The sequence below is a fragment of the Lytechinus pictus genome, chromosome 17 (assembly GCF_037042905.1).
Source record: "Lytechinus pictus isolate F3 Inbred chromosome 17, Lp3.0, whole genome shotgun sequence".
Lineage (NCBI taxonomy): Eukaryota > Metazoa > Echinodermata > Echinoidea > Temnopleuroida > Toxopneustidae > Lytechinus > Lytechinus pictus.
The window spans coordinates 14,258,492-14,276,021 of NC_087261.1; the positions used below are offsets into that span (position 1 = coordinate 14,258,492).

Genomic DNA, 17,530 nt, shown 5'->3' on the forward strand with positions numbered 1-17,530 from the left:
ACGGAGTTTTCGATAGGGTATCGCACGGAGGATCCGACAACAGAGAAAATGTATTAACTAGAATGCTCTTCATGACAAAGAACCATCCAAGAGATCTTTTGCCGAAAAACTGGTGGATAAGAATAGCAGTTGAGTCCTTGACTCTCTGGACAAACGACATATTTGCAATTTCTCGTCATCCCTCTGCTGTTCCACTTCACCGATTTTCGATAAAGACCACCCAGCTATTCTTTGTCATTCGACGGTCAATTTCAATACATTTACTGTATTCTTGAATCCTCCGTAAGCCGCGGAGCGAAGCTCCCTAATAAAAAAAGAGGATCCAACGCTATGTGCTAAATATGCACCTCTTCCAGCAATTGGCGCCGAAGTCCATTGTTGAAATTAGACACCTTATCACATACGTCGCGTGCCTGGTAGATAGCGCTGAAAAAAACATCTCCTTTTCATAATTAAAGCTGACGGTTCTTTGGTTGTTCATGTAATATTTTAAAGTATTTTATATTACTTTTCGCGTATTCTGGACTCCTGAAAGTGTTGCTCGGGTCACTTGTGACCCCTTATCTCCACGAAACGCTACTTGATATTTTTAAACCTTAGTTTGAAATTTAAAAATCTGTGGCAACTCGTTGGACAACAGCATGTTTTACAAATTTTCGTTCGAAATTTAAGATAGAATATCATTCCCAAAGTAAACCTTTGGTACAGAAAGAGAAACTCCTCGTCATTTATTACGATTTCGTCGTCATTTCCATTTAATTCATATTCATATAGATATTGGTGTCACCTGTGTATCATGTTATGCTGCCTAGTTCTAAATCGTTTTATTGAATCTTTAAGAGCCAACTTGGCCAACATTTTACATTTGGTGATAAGAGAATAGTTCTATAAACACAAGTTCTAAACTATATGGCCCGTATTCTGAAGTCAGGTTTAACTTAAACCATGGTCTAAGTCTGGTCTAAAATTAGAGGAGCCAAAAACTCGAAAATTATGCTTATATTGTATATTTCTTGTATTTACTATTCTGTTTCCTTTTGATTTCATAATGAAGAAAAATAATTCAGTTATCATTCCCAGACAATTTTGGCGTCATATGAGTTAATAAATTGGATGTCTACTGTTAGGAATTTGTGCCCCAATCGGCTCTCCATAGTTAAACCACAACTTTAAACCAGGGTCTAATTTAAACCTGAGTTCAGAATACGGGCCTATGGCCCGTATTCTGAACTCGGTTTAACTTAGACCATCTCTTTGCTAAAAATAATGGGAAGCCAAAAGTGTCAAAATCTTTATCAAGTTGTATTTTTCTTATGTTTACTGTGCTCTTTTCTGATTCATCGATGGTGAAGACAATCATCTTTTTATACTTCCTAAACAATTATAAATGATTCGAGAGCCAAATGAGCTGAAATATGATATATCTACCGTTAGTGATATATGTAACAATTGGCTATCCATACTTAAACCACAACTTAAAACCTGGGTTTAAGTTAAACCCGACTTCAGAAAACGGGCCTATAGCTCATTGAAATGATCCAAAGGCAAATCTAAACATTTTAACATCGTCGGCACTATTTCAGGATTTAACAATGTTAAGGCGAAAATGTGTTTATGAGCTTGAAATTGAAATTACCTTTTTCTGTAAATAACAGCTACAATGATCAATACGATAAGAATCACCACAAAAGCTCCGCCACCAGCCCCTGCATACAGTGCTGCATGATATAAAAACAAACAATGAAATTCATTGGTAGCGTTAGAGCATTTTGAAAGTGGGGGGGGGGGGTCAGGACGACTTATTTTGTTCTCAACTAATCACACGGATAATATGTAGATACATGTTCAATACCTCTCTTTTTATGCTCGTCGTTCTTTAAATTGTTTAGAATTTTAACAATAATTATTAGAGTGACGTGCTTAAACAGCATTTTGAGAATGTAAATATAAATGAACACATTGGTGTTTGCTCGTCTTTTTTTCCTTTCGCCTATCGATCAATATTTTACTGCACATTGTCACATCCGATATTTCCTGTAATTTCATTAATTCAATACATAGAAACGTTGACACAAACCTATGTTTCCTGTATTCATTTGCTGTGGTTGTACAGGAGGCATCGTTGTTTGTGCAGTGGCGGCTGTAGTCGAAAAGCAAAGTGTATTCGGTATAGATTTTAAAATCATAATTTTAAAAAATCCTTTTAGTGATATCTACATCTGCATCTACCCAAAATTTCAAGCAAACTGCTTTTCACTAAAATCGTGATTTTTTAATATTTCCATATAAAAAACAGACAAAATCCATTAGAGCATTTAAAGCACATGGTCGCATGTGTGAATTTGCTTGAGATTAGCGGGCAAACATGATTCTTATGTAGAGTGATTATGTATGCGATTGATAAAGGATCAATATATTCATCGGTGATGTATCATTATTATCGTCTTCACTATTATTATCATCATCATTACCTTTCCTCGTTGTTAATAGCATTACTCTCCTTGTTAATATTGTAAATAATATGGCATTAAATGATTCAAGGATCGTGTGCCTATTTTGGGTGGATTTTTTTTTATTGAAAAACACCAACCAAACACATATTTTTAGAAAATCAGGGGGCTGCCCCTCTGTCCCCATCCCTTCCGAACGGGCATGGTTGACCGTACATGCATAAGAGAAAATCATACCATTAATTTGCCTTGTTGCATGTGCAAACAGCATATTTTTGTGGTCTCATTCCACACATAGAGCAATTTAGCAATTACTTCGCAGACGCTTTGTATAACGCAGGGATTCTGTCATCAAAAGCCCTGATAACAAAACAGCCTTTGTCGAAAATCGAAATTGCAGTGTCGTCGTGGACTCTGGACAAACGACATATTTGCAATATTTTGACCGGTCCGAATCTTAAAGGACAAGTCCATCCGAACAAAAAGTTGATTTTAATAGAAAGAGAGAAATCCAACAAGCAAAGGCTGAAAATTTCATAAAAATCGGATGTAAAATATGAAAGGTATGACATTTTAAAGTTTTGCTTAATTTCACAAAACAGTTATATGCACATCCTGGTGGATATGCAAATGAGGAGACTGGTGACGTCATCCAATCACTATTTCTTTTGTATTTTATTATATGAAATAGGGAATATTCTATTTTTCTTCTCATTGTCAATTGATACAACGATTGATTCCACCCTGAACATGTGGAATGAGTATTGTTTAATACTATATGATTCAGTCGAGTAGGTCCTTATTGTCAAATCTATAAAAAATGAAATATTGTATAATTCAAACAATAAAAAACAAATGAAATAGTGAGTGAGGGACATCATCGACTCTCATTTGAGTTGTGCATCACTGTTCTGTGAAAAATAAGCAAAACTTTAAAATGTCATAACTTTCTTAGTTTACATCCGATTTTGATGAAAGCTTCAGCGTTATGCTAGTTTGATTTTTCTCTATTTATTCAAATCAACATTTTTCTGGGGTAGACTTGACCTTTAAGACGATGTGCTGTCCCGGTCCACCGGCTTCCGACAATGACCTCGAATCTGTCTATTGCGACTTGATGGGTAGAAAGCGTCTTTGAAGGGGATGCTAGAATACGCTGTTAACTCCAAGGGGCCTGTTGCAGAAAAAGTTGAAACCAAACGCTATTCTATAATCACAATACGCAACTGTATTTCCAAACAATCAACAACGCGCCTTAGGGACTTGCCCTTGATATTTTTGATTTGCTGTTAAATACAACTTATTCCGCAACCGTCTCCAGGAAAGGATAGTAAGGAGTTCCCGCTCCGCGAGACACAACGGCCTCAAGATATTGGAAATTCCCATCAAAGGACAAAGAATAGCTGGAGGGGTCTTTGGTGAACCGGAACAGCAGTTTCGTCCTACGTTTTGGAGCGGACGAAACATTGGAAATATGTCATTTGTTCAGAGTCAAAGACGAAACTGCTATTTTGATTAGACAAAGACTTCTTTGACCTTCTTTTTCATGAAGGGCATTTTACAACACATTTTCTCTGTTCTTGAGCACGTCGTGCGTCGCGAAACGAACCAAAAATCCCTTCTAATGTGCTGTTCACCCGTCTTGAACAGAAATTAAGAACTCGCCGTATTTTTCCAAGTGTTATTTTGAATCCAAAGACCCATTTGTAATTCTCAATGTATATACTTTGGGCTCGATCCTGTAGATCAATCTGATATCACCAATTTTTCTGTCTAAACTGTCACCTTAGAACTAAAGAATGTCAGGTGTCAAGTAATATATATATATATATATATATATATATATATATATATATATATATATAAATATAATATATAGATATACATCGTTTTATATATATATATATATATATATATAGATAGATATACATCGTTTTTGTTGGATGGATTTTTATCCAAAAATGATTTTCCTACCATTGACATCTTCCTTCCCGCTCTTTTATTTCCGCATGTACTTTTGAAAACCTTCAACCGATCAACCGTATCCTGCGGTAGAGTTTCGCCAACGCACTTTGGTTGATCATTCTGTGTATATTGTCATGCATTGGGTCACAAATATGATGTTATTTCTTTGCATTTTTTAAAATATAAACAAGGATAGAGAACGCTGATATTGTATTCTGATATTTTCCCAAACTGGGTACGTTATTTACTCATAAACGTATGGAGCAACCTTTTCACTATAAGTTGTGAATTAGTACCATTACTAATTTCCTCTTTTATCCTTATAAATAATGGGGAGTTTAGGCATCTCAACGCAGAACAGAATCAAGAACGCAGAAAAAAAACATATTATCAGATGCATTTAAGACAAAGTCCAATCAAAAGTCTTTGTCGAAAATTGCATGGTTAATTAAAACAGAAGTTTCGTCTCGACTCTGGACAAACGATATACATGTATTAACAACTGTTCGTTTGATCCGAAACTCTGGACAATTCTGGTTCAACAAGTTTCGACAAAGACTCTCCAGCTGTTCATTACAATTTGACGGGATTTTTCAATACATTTACAGTGGTATTGAATCTGGTCTGCGTCGCAGTGCGAATACTCTGTAGTGAAATGAATTGAAGGGTTCAAGTGGAATAGACACGAGAGACGCTTTTTTTTTGTTTTTTTATACTTATTTTCCAACTTATATTTTTATTAGATATATTACCTGTTGAAGACTGTTTGGATAGGCTCTGGTTTGTTGATCCAGTTGTGGTTGCCAAGGTTCCTGAGAGTAAATTGATATAAATAGATTAGACAGAAAGACATTTTCACGTGTCATCCAGAAGACATTGGATTTATACATCTCGTTTCATGTGCGTAGTAAACCCTATTCTCTATTTCAATTGATTCACTATAAAAAGAAAGGCATCAACATTAATATGGAGTATAACGTTGTGCATATTGTGGTATAAGTCTGTACTGCATGTCACTGGACTGGATGTACTGGATATCACACTTCATGCAATTTCGAAAAAAATCCTATACTGTCACAGACAAATATGATAATTAGAACGTTGTTTTTCCAGAGCTCTCGGCTTTCCATGTTTATTCTCCATAACCTGTACGATGCTAGTCTGCATGCACAGACCCTCGGTTTTCGCAATTCGCATAGGGCATAATGCACAGTCTGAAGAAGTGAGACTAGATTCACTATGTACTGTAGCAGGCTTTCAAGACAGAGTCCTTTGAGTCTAGTCTTCACTCTAGACCTGTTATTGGTCAAAGTGTCAAATAGGAGTCTGTTGTTGCAGACTACAGTGCGTATCAAAAAAAACGGGACAGATTTGAAAAGTCTATAAAATTTTTGTTTCAAATAATGATGTCTATATTTTGGTGTTAATAGATGCTCTAAGGTCTTATCTTTGAAATGCAATTAAAACAAATAAATTTTATTCATGCTTGAGCGAACACGGGACCTTTTTGTTGGGGGTTCAAAAAGAGGCTTGCGCCAGAATTGCAGAATATGTGTAATACAATGATCAGACTTCTTGCTAATCAGGAGACTTCCTCTTGACCTTTTCATTATCTGTGCCACAATTTTCGAATTATGCTGTCAAAATTCATTTACAAAGTTATTTATTTAATTGAATTATTTTGTTTTTTCATTTAAACTTCTCTTACCTTTTAATTTTCCTTCATAAGTAACTGAGAAAAGAAGTTTTTTTTGTCAACCCAAGCAAGAAGATTTGAATTATTAATTGGGAAAACTTGTGATTATTCAAATCGTTTTATTATGTGAAACACATTATGTTATGTACCTTTAAAAGACATGAATATATTTTTCAATGGGTCATTAATTCCTTGACCAAGTTTAATTGCTTGACAGGAAACACAGGAAGGGATTCATGTCTTTCAATGACAATGGTGTATTGAGTCAATTTTGAAGGAGCTAGATATGGCAGATCAGGTAAAATGTATTAAAAAGTTGTGAGCGAGCGAAGTGAGCACGCAAATATTCCTACTTTTTTTAATTACAATATCAAATTTTGTGATAGATTTTGACATAATATTCAGAAAATAATATCATATTTTACTTTCTATCTTTCCTTTTATTTCCTGTCCACTTTTTTTCTTGGTCATGATTTTTTTAATTGATGGGGGGGGGGGGCAACCCGAGCGCCCGCCAATCTGTGTGGCTTTGTTCAAAAGGCACCATAACCTTTGTGGCACATAATGAAAGGATTTGAATAAAAAATCCATGCTCTCCCATAATTCGGTTGAAGAAAAATAATTTTAGCTTGAAGAAGGAATATTCAAAGCTAACAGAGAGCATATTAAAAAGAAATAACAGAATAATTCAAGCAAATAAATAGATCTGAAAATGAATTTTGACCGCATGATTTGAAAATTATGGCAAAGATAATGAAAAGGTTAAGAGGAAGTCTGCTAATTAGCAAGAAATCCGATCATCATATTACTCATATTCTGCCATTCTGGCGCAAGCCTCTTTTTGAACCCCCAACAAAAACGTCCCGTGTTCGCTCAAGCATGAACAAAACTATTTTTTTTAAATAATATTTGAAAGACAAGACCTTAGAGCACCTATTAACACCAAAATATAGACATAATAATTTGAAACAAAAATTTTATAGACTTTTCAAATCTGTCCCGTTTTTTTTATACGCACTGTAGTACAATACTACCATGTGTAAGAAATCATGCATTTACATTTTACAGAATTATTATTAAAAAAAGATTCTTACAAAATTCTGTTGCTTAAAGTATAATCTGCCTTTTTTTTCAATGTTTTCCTTTTTTGTCCCATTTTGATCATGTTAATCATTTGTAAATATTGTGATTGATTTCTATCTGATTTAATATTTGTTTCAATTGGAACTTAAATATAAAAAATAAGGTGTGATAGGCCTTCTACGTTTATAAAAAGAGGGCAGACACCATCTACTCAAATACGAAAGCTAGTAGACCCCCACCCTTCAATACACACTCACAATACACACCTACACACACTGCAAAAACTCCGGTGTTGATTTAACACCAGCCCAGAATCTATATATGTCCACACCAGGGGAGTATTAAACAACACCGTTTCGTTTTGGTCTAACACCAGAAAGGTTTTATTCCAAACTGGTGTTGTTTCAATACTTCTCTGGTTTTGACATATATAGATTCCGGGCTGGTGTTAAATCAACATCGGGGTTTTTGCAGTGCACGCTCATACGACCATCGAAAAAATTTGTTCGCCTCAGTTAACCTTAGCTTTCTACTTTTTATCATCTTCTTTTTACCTGATGACGATGTGCTCGGTGCTGTTGAGTCAGATGTCTGAGGAGTTGTAGTTTGAGGTGGTATTTCCGAAGTTACTGCAAGAGAATTTATGTACGTAGAAGGGATTTTCAGACATTATCAGTCATTCCATTATCACTTTTCAAATTATACGACTTCGTTTTCAACAGCAATATTCATGACATAAACAATGTTTAAAGAATAATGAAGGAAGTTAGCTATGGTCAAAATAGCGTAGTTTCATTTCTTAGACGCAATTACTTGTATTGCAACGCATACATTCGTAATTCCGAAGCTTCGTTATTCCGAAGGTTCGGTTATTCCGAAGGTTCGTTGTTCCGAATGTTCGTTTTTCCGAAGGTTCGTTAGTCCGAAAACGAAGTGAGGTTCGTAATTCCGAAGATTCGTTAGTCCGAAAACTAAAAGATTAACTAACCTTATTTCGTTTTCGGACTGACGAACCTTCGGAACAACGAACCTGATTTCGTTTTCGGATTAACGAACCTTCGGAACAACGAACCTTATTTCGTTTTCGGATTAACGAACCTTCGGAACATCGAACCTTATTTCGTTTTCGGATTATCGAACTTTCGGAATAACGAACCTTCGGAATAACGCCACAAATGTTCGGATTAACGAATCCTTTTACGTTTTCGGATTAGCGAACATCGAGGTATAGGCAATTTGCGTGTTTCGGAATTACGAACCTTCGGAATAAAGAACCATCGGAATTACAAACCTTCGGAATTACGAAGTGTAATCGTATTGCAATGGGGTCATATATGTATAATTAGATGATAGTAGATTAATTATCACTGATTATGCGAGCGCGAAGCGCGACCTGATTTTTTTTTATTTACCTGAAGATGAATTAGAAAATGTTAGATCAGATACCGCAATTTGTTACGATGTGTGATCAAGTAATACATAAACTTATTCTGTGCCAGAAAAAAAAAATATATATATGAAAATGTGCATTATCCATATCAACCAAGGTCGGTGGTTTTTGCCAAGGGTAGATATCGCCAAGTCACACGTATGTTCATCACCCATAGGCTATGTATCAACCCAGTGGAGTTCGCCATTAAAGGCCTTTGCACAGTTTCAACGTTGGTGTCGTGATACTTTTCAATAAAGAAAATGTGTGTCGTACCATGACAACATGTATTGTTGCTGGAATTTCCAGGGATTTAAAGTGGATATGGTGTGATCAAACTATGAAAATTTATAATCCATTATATCAATGGTCATATCATGACTTTAGTTAAGAATATCGTGCGCAAATAAAGGCAGATCAGCATAATTTCATATCATTGTCTAATACGTAATAGATCGAGTGTGGGAGACGGGGGTAAAAAATTTCAACATTTTATTATCTTTATTGTACTAAGTTCTCAATTTTTTTAATACTTTCTTTCTATAGTATGTTATTTTGTTGTTATTTTATTGTATATTTGTGTTGAGTTTGACAACTCTCCAGTTTTTTTTAATGTGTAAGCTAAATAAATAGTCAGTGGATCTTGGGGCTATATTGCAATTGAAATCACGCACGTCAAGTGGCGTAATTCATCTGATCGGGGGGGGGTGTGAGAGCAATAATTATGTTGAGTTAAAAAAAATGGTCCCCCCCAGAGCTGTTAGTAGACGGGGATATACAAAACGTGTGTGAAGGGATGGGGGTCAAAGCAATATATATTGAGCTGAATATTCAACAATAATATTCAAGGGTAACTCATCCCCCCCCCCTTCAAGAGCTATCAGTAGACAGGGGCGGATCCAGCCTTTGCCAATATGGGGGGGGGGAGCCGAATTTTTTTAGCCACATTTTCCCGATCGGCCACTCGAAGTTGATTTTTGTTTGTATCTTTGAAGGGGTAGTCTTTTATTATAATAGTCTAAGCTTTATTCTTATAAATCAACATAAATATATAATAATCTCATAAGCCTTATTTGATTAGTGCGAGTGCAAAGTATTTTGTCCTAATTCTAAATATTCTGGGCAATGTTTGTGATCCTAAGACAGATGTGTATCCACCGCAACTACCTTACATTTTTCAACAATCAAATAATGCGAGCGAAAAGCGTGGGCTGAAAATGTTGACATTTCTAGACGAAGTACGGAAATTCTAAGCACTTTTTGTAATCGTGATAATAATAAGTAAATGACTAAACAATTGATGCGAGCGCGAAGCGCGTGCGGAAAAAAAAATCGAGATTTACACCCAAAAATGGGACACTCTGATCATTTTGTGTAAATCATGAAAATGAAAATTGGAAATCTTATAATGCGAGCACAAAATGTTTGATATTTGGATGATTTAAATAGTGAACAAGCTGCGTATCTGAATAAACATGCGCGACCTAGAATCTGGGCATTCTAAATACCTTTTACATCATGAAAATCAATAAAGCGAGCGCAAAAAGCGCGAGCTTAAAGTATTTGATATTCCGATCTGAAAAAGGGACAATTTAATCTCTGTATTTCAAGCACTTTGTAGGACAATTGTGAGGTGGATTTGGATCACAGTTTTAAAAAAGCCGATATGTTTCAATATTATTCCTTTGAGTTTTGACCTAGGACCGGGACATCCTAAGAACATTATGTCATCAAATGAAAATGATGACTGTCTTCCTATTTCTCTTCCTAAGCACGAAATAGAACTTGTCGATATTCCATTCTGAAAACAAGGACATAGTGATTACTAAATTAATATCTTATTTATTAGTCTAATAAGCCTAATGAGAGCGCGTAATCTGTTAATATTATGGCTTGAAAAATTGACATTTAAAGCACTTTTGTAATTAGGATGCACGATTTAATATATTTTCAACAATCAATGCGAGCACAAATCGTAAGCCGAATTTTTTTATAATCTGTCATGAAATGGGGATTTTAAGCAGTTTGTTATAAAATCAATATTGAGATATACATAACTCACCCGGTGTATTGGAAAAGAGAGGGAAAGGAGCACCCCTTTCTCCCGATCCGCTTGAGACAACATTATACCTTCAACTTTCTTCTTCGTTCTCTTTTTTATATATTTCTTGTACATACCATCTCAAGATCTTATTTATTTTTAATAGTAGTTCATATTCATATTTATAGTGTAAACAGATTTTACCTTTTATAATTACAATTCTATACGTGTTGAGGACCCCACTGAAAACAAGCTTTCGAACTATCGATCCTGTTAAAGATTACTGACTTTTATTTTAATTTAATTTAATTAAATTTATTTATTCATTTATTTATTTATTCTTACTCATTATTATTTTTGGGGAGGGTCCTTTCACACCCATAATCATCAAACAATAATCGTTCCGAATCCTCCTTCATTTAGGTTATGTAAATGAAATACTAAAATATCAAATTAAGAGGAAAGGAATTAAGACAAAGTAATTTTACAGCTACAACTATGATTCATTTGCGAAAAAGGGTATTTCTTTTTTATTTTAAGACCGCTCGGGGGACATTCATAATGTAGTTTTTAGTCAAAAAATAAATTGTGTCAGGAACTCGCGATCGTTGGCTGCAGTAAATAAATATTGTTTTTAAAAATGGATAACCATGAGAAACAAAATAATCATATCCATCTTTAGTCGAAGTGCCAGGAATGAGCTCTTTGGCAAGCTCTTTGGTGTAAAAACCGCTTGCGAACCAATTCTGCACATTGAAAAATAAACGCTGACTAAGCAAAAGAAAATTATAAACTGATTGAAATTGCCGTTGCATACGATGACATGTTCAAATAAAATTGGAATCATGCAGTATTTTGTTTGTTATACACAAAGAAAACTCAGACCATGACACCCGTCATGATTTTTGTATCCAATATGATTCTATAACATATATTTACATCAGGACAATTTATCTAATATAGACACACATAATAGAAATTGTAATAGATATGCGCTATGCTAAACAGTCAATGTGAGTATATGCAATCTTGACCTAAATTTGCCTTTTGGTAATTCAGGAAAGAAATAATAATTCTAGAAAATGAAATCATTTATGTGTTAGGTATATTCCGAACATTTTCCAAAATCGTTAAACCATTTATTTCACAGATTAAGTGTCAAAATTAAGTATTAAAGTGCGAAGTGGTCATTACAAGGGGAAAAGGTACGTGGAAAATACCACCTTACACCAGTATGGGACTAGATATCCGTCCCCGCAGACACGGCGATCAGCCCGTGTGCGCACGCTAAAATTTATCATTCTGCGGCTCGCGTGCTAGGAATGAACTTGATTTTTCTATCAATTACGAAACTTATCGTGGAAAAGGTTATCCAACATGCAATGATATACTCGTAAAATTTGTCGTCATGTATCATTTACACACAGATAATTGAATATAACCCTTCTTTTGGAGAACTATTAGTAAGTTGTTCGAATCTAACGATTTTCTTTTAAAAATATAACAACAATTTACCTGATTTCAAATGCCTGCCATTTCTTAAAAAAAACTAGAATCAATAAGCCACCACCGTTATCAGTTGTGAAAAATTCTAGGAAACGTACTAAGATGCTTTTGCAAATGATTAAAAATTAAGGGGATATGAAAATAAGGATTTTGCAATGCTATATCAAATTTCTGTTATATTTTCATCAATTTTGGGATTGCATCGAAATGACTGATAATTCAAAGTCTTACCCACACTTGCTTGTAAATTCGGTATATGTTGGTACACTGATAGTCAATGTAAATGATAAACATTCATAGCCTCACTAAAATTGAACAAATCCATTGTTTTTAGAATTTTAATGTCGCAGACATTTTGGAGAGTGAGCAAAGTGATGCTAACAAACGTCGCTAACAATATTGCTAGGCGAAAAGGCCTTTCAATGGCGCGCTCCACTGAGTTGAGGCCGTGAACATACGTGGTCACGGAATGTATATCAACAAATCACTTGAAATAGTGGAACTACATAAACATAATTATTTTGTGCTGACCGAATGTCACACAATCATTTGGCTTGCTCCTTCTGATATTTGATTTTATCTGTTTACTTTAATGTGCGGATACTAAAACACACTCTGCAAGGATGTACAGATGGGGGCCCCATGGGATAAGGGCAATCTCCCCCCCCCCCCCCCCAAAAAAAAAAAAAAAAAAAAATGTACAATCGCCGAGAAAAAAAATATATTGTCTAAATCATATTACAAAAGGAACTTTCTGTATCACACAGATCAGCAGAATTTTGCAAGCTCGCTTCGCTCGTTAGCTAATATTTTTCGAAATTTGGTTATTTTTGGACCATATACCAAGTTTGGCCCACACATATTTTTTTGGCTTATTCCGCTTCTGACACTATGGCATATGAGTTCAAAGGAGTTGCAAGCTTTTTAATATGTGTTGACTATTTGATTGTGAGTATGTTTGTCGTTGATGCAAAGCGAGGCGGTTACATTACACACAGTGGCGTACCTAGGATTTTCCATAGGGGGGGGGGGGCAAAATCGGCCGCCAAAAAATTTGACAAGCAAAAAAAAAAAAAAAAAAAGGTCTTCAATCAAAAATAAAGGTTTTCGTACCAGAAAATAAATTGACAAGCAAAAAAAAAAAAAAAAAGCTCGTCAGGGGGGGGGGGGGCAATAAAGGTCTTAAAGCTCGTCAGGGGGGCAAAAAAGGTCTTTCAAGCTCGTCAGGGGGGGCAGATATATGTTTTTTGTATGGGTTTTGGCTCGTCAGGGGGGACAGACTGCCCCCCTGCCCCCCCCCCCCCGTAGGTACGCTAGTGATTACACAGAACAAACTATTTCAATATATGGCAACATTGTTTTCACACTGTGGTCATACCGTGTAATAATAATCATAATATCAATAATAATAATGATGATAATATTAAACAATAAGAATAACAATAATCAACATATTTTACTCAGATAGAATTGTAAAATACCTTAAGAAGAATAGCATTGATTAACTTACTATTGTAGACAAGAAGTGCATCATATCCCCCACAATATTGGTTCTGGTTTCCAAGACATCTGAACACTGTGCAGTTATCCTGAGGCAGTTCACCGTGGCGATCGTAGTCTGTACTGGCGTCTCCACAGTAGCATTCGCTTTGGTATTGTATTCCTGCGTATGGCATGCTTAAAACAATGCACTGATCAATGCATTTGTTGACTGTGAAATCGTTTGCCCCAAGTATGCTTCGGCTAATAGAAACTGGTAAAGCCCGATCGTCCGAGTTATCCATGAAGCATCCAATAAAACCTTCATCGTGTTCATCTGCAAATGATCAAAGAAGATTTGTAACTCATCAGTTTATCTTTTTTGTTTCTAGTCAATTCATCGTTTTTTTTTATTTGAGGGATTATATTTACTCCAATGCTGTAAAGATTTACACTCTAAATTCCAAGGATTTAAAATAAATCCAGATCGGCCGTGAATAGTGACCAGCCAAATATTAGATTTGTTTTAAACCTTGTAGATTTAAATATAAATCTAAAAGATTTGAACTTAGATATTTTGAGATTTGGAAGTTAACATTCGGTTGGTCACGTCATATGCACAGCCGATTTGGATTTATTTTGAATCCTAGGAATTTAGAGTGTACCGTTATAGTTATCATGGTTATAGATGAATGTTATAGATATAACACGAGTGATGATTGCTCAGGTAGTCAAATCAGAAAAGGGGACGCCGTGGTTTACTTGGGTCTATACATTACAATTTAAAAAAACTCTGGCTAGAAACTTATGATAATCAAAGTGACATTAAAGCTACAACTATTCCACGTTTATTGGTCGGGGTCTCGGGCACTTTTATCAAATGGTACAAAATCAATGTAACATAGGCTGAATTTTGCAAGAGAGTCCAATGGTTTGGCAATTCTAGACTTTCTCATAAGATTGTGCACCACTTGCAATATTTACTGTCAATTGCTAAACAGAATAAAACGACTTGGAATCTTTTTCTCTATTTGTCAAAGATTTCCTAAATTTAAATACATGTACAAACTCATTTTGACATGTTATTTTACCTGGGCACCCATAATAGGAGAATATATGCCCCCCCCCCCACACACACACACACACTTTCGCACGCGCCCACCCTAGTCATGCACTCACATCCTCAGAGAACGATCATCCTCCAATGTATTGCCGAATATGTAAGCGCATTTTTACTTACTAAATATCGTCTGGCCGTCTGTCAGTGATCCCTGAATCCAAATAAAAAGAGCCCACAGCAAGAAACAATAAACATGGCCCATATCCATTTTTTTACTGTCCCAGCACTTGAACTCAACAAATTTATGATTTCGTAACATCCACCTCATGCAAAGAGCCAAAGGCACCACTTTCTTCAGTCCCGTCTACTTGTATCCTCGTTAATCAACCTGCTTTGCAAACGAGATGTTAGTTTCAGATAGAAACACAACTTAATTCTCTCTCATGCCCTAATACACACATGTCGTGTCTATTGAGTCTATTCAAATCCTTCGTGTTCACGTTATTTATTAGTTAAGTTTCGTAAACTACCCGTTGCTTTGTATCCCGTTTTTTAGATATTAAGCTCCATATACATCTGAGTCACATCGAGTCTTATAATTATCAACTATATGCATGGACATCCAAATCCCGGTGTTTACTGCCAAAGTACTTTTAAACGGGTCTGCCGAATAAAGACACTGCACCGCTGATAAAGAGGAAGCACCTTTCCCTTTTCTCTATAATATCGTGAATTTCCTCATGGTAATAAATATTTATCATATTGTTAGATATCTATGTAAATAACGTATGTTTATTTTACACTGTTTGTTTTTTCGAATTCGGAATCGTTTTTTTTTTCATCTTCATGCCGATGGTTGTAACAAGAGTCATGTATGCGGAAAGAATTAAACTGTTCTAAATACATATATTTACACATATTAGCGGTGGGTTTTCGACTGTGCAAATTTTAATCGCATCTAACCAGATTCCTCGATTCAAAGGTAAACCTGTACAATAATACAATAATAGAAATGAATAATAATGATGATGATGATGATGACGGTATATATTTACCCAGGGTAGCCACTTCAGTTCCGAAAACTGTTCTCCAAGCGGTTATTACCCCGGCTTTAGCTGGGCTGCCTTGGCTCTCAAGCAATCGCGGAAATTCTCCCTACAGAATACCCATTCAACTCACATTGGTTGGGTGCAGCACACTGTGGGTAAAATTTATTTTGCTGAAGGAAAACACGCCATGGCTTGGAATCGAACCCACGTCCCTCAGTTTGAAAAAAGAGTCATAACCACTTGACCACGACGCCCCCACAATAATCAGGATACTTGTTTTCAACATTGGCGAAAAAACACTATTCTTTTCACAGAATCATATTTTAAAATTACTTGCTCATAATTGCTGTATCAGAAAATTATAAAGTGATCGGAAGAGAATATTATAATGGACTTTTTAAAAGCTTTCGATCGTGACTATGGTTTTATTATGTTTATTAGGTATGAAACCAATGACAAACATCCGTGTATACCAAGGCCATCCAAACAGTAATAATGATGACAATAATAATCCGCTTTTATAAAGTTGACACTTCGAAACAAAGTCATCTTTGATACTTTGGAAGACATAATTTTTTACCACTCAATTCATTCAATTAAAATACTTTGCCAGTACACATGTTACAAATACAACATCTCCACTTGTTAGACCCCCTTACAACGCTATTACCATGCAGTTCTCGCTACGTCAACGAAAAATTGCCATGACGCAGTGGGAACTGCTACAGCGTACTGAGAGCGTAGCGAGAACTGTTATTGACGTGGCATAGTCTGCACGTTCTCCGGAGACACATTTTCCGCGACGAGGATTTTGAACATGTCCAAAGTCCACGTAGCAGGATTACCGTCTAAACAGTGCGTAGTAATGACGTAGTACAATGACCTACTGACAGCACCAACGACGCAGCATAGACGTGGTGTAGCGGAAAGACATAGCGACAACTCTGTCCATGTCTACTGCGCGTCCGCCACGCGTTGTCGCTACGTCCTTATTCAAAACCTAGGGCGCGGCGCCAACGTCTGTATACATCCGGCAGATTGCGCGACATTTTTGTACCTTATCTACTTGGACGTAGCGACGACTGTGTGTGTGGTGGCCGCGCAGTAGCATGTAGAATAGTGGACAGAGTTGTTGCCACGTTCTTGCCGTGTCTGCTACCTCGATGGAGCTGTTAGTAGGTCCTTACTGCGTCATTACCACGCGCTGATCAGACGGCGCCGACGCTACGTGGACTTTGGACATGTTCAAAAACAGATTTGTAGAATCCGATTCCTGCGTGTTCATAAAGTTTTCACCCTTCAATTGAAGGCTTTGCGATAAACCTGGGGGTGTTTCACAGAGATTTAAGCGTGACTTAAGCCCAGCGCACACTATGTGATTTGTTGCGATCCGAATTTCAAAGAAATTGTAATAACCAATTGATATTAGCGATCAGAGCTCAGAATAGTGGTAGGACTAAGGAAATCAAAGTTCAGTTCCAGCCTCTCTGTAGGAATAAAAGTAAATTCAAATCCAAATCGCAATGACGTCATCATCGGCTGCGACTTGAAGCCGATTTGGAATTTACTCCGAACATAGGGCTTGCCGCAAAGCAAAATTATGATTTTTTATATTCCGAAAATTACACCGAACTTCAAATGAAATCATTTTACTTGAAACTTTCGCATTTAATTCAAAATGTGATTTATAAAAAAATCGCGTCGCATCGGATCGCAGAGTGCGCTGGGCTTTAGAGTCGCACTTAAATACCCAGTTGCGAACGGTAGAGAAG

General features: G+C 36.1%; 1 long non-coding RNA gene across 1 annotated transcript; it reads right to left on the reverse strand.

Annotated features, from left to right (window-relative positions):
* Positions 1-1,636: 1,636 nt before the first annotated feature.
* LOC135157338 (uncharacterized) lies at positions 1,637-5,231 on the reverse strand. The gene is made up of 3 exons (XR_010296345.1): positions 5,168-5,231; positions 2,078-2,140; positions 1,637-1,718 (listed from the first exon to the last, which is right to left on the reverse strand). It is a non-coding gene; the product is annotated as an uncharacterized LOC135157338 (long non-coding RNA).
* Positions 5,232-17,530: the final 12,299 nt, after the last annotated feature.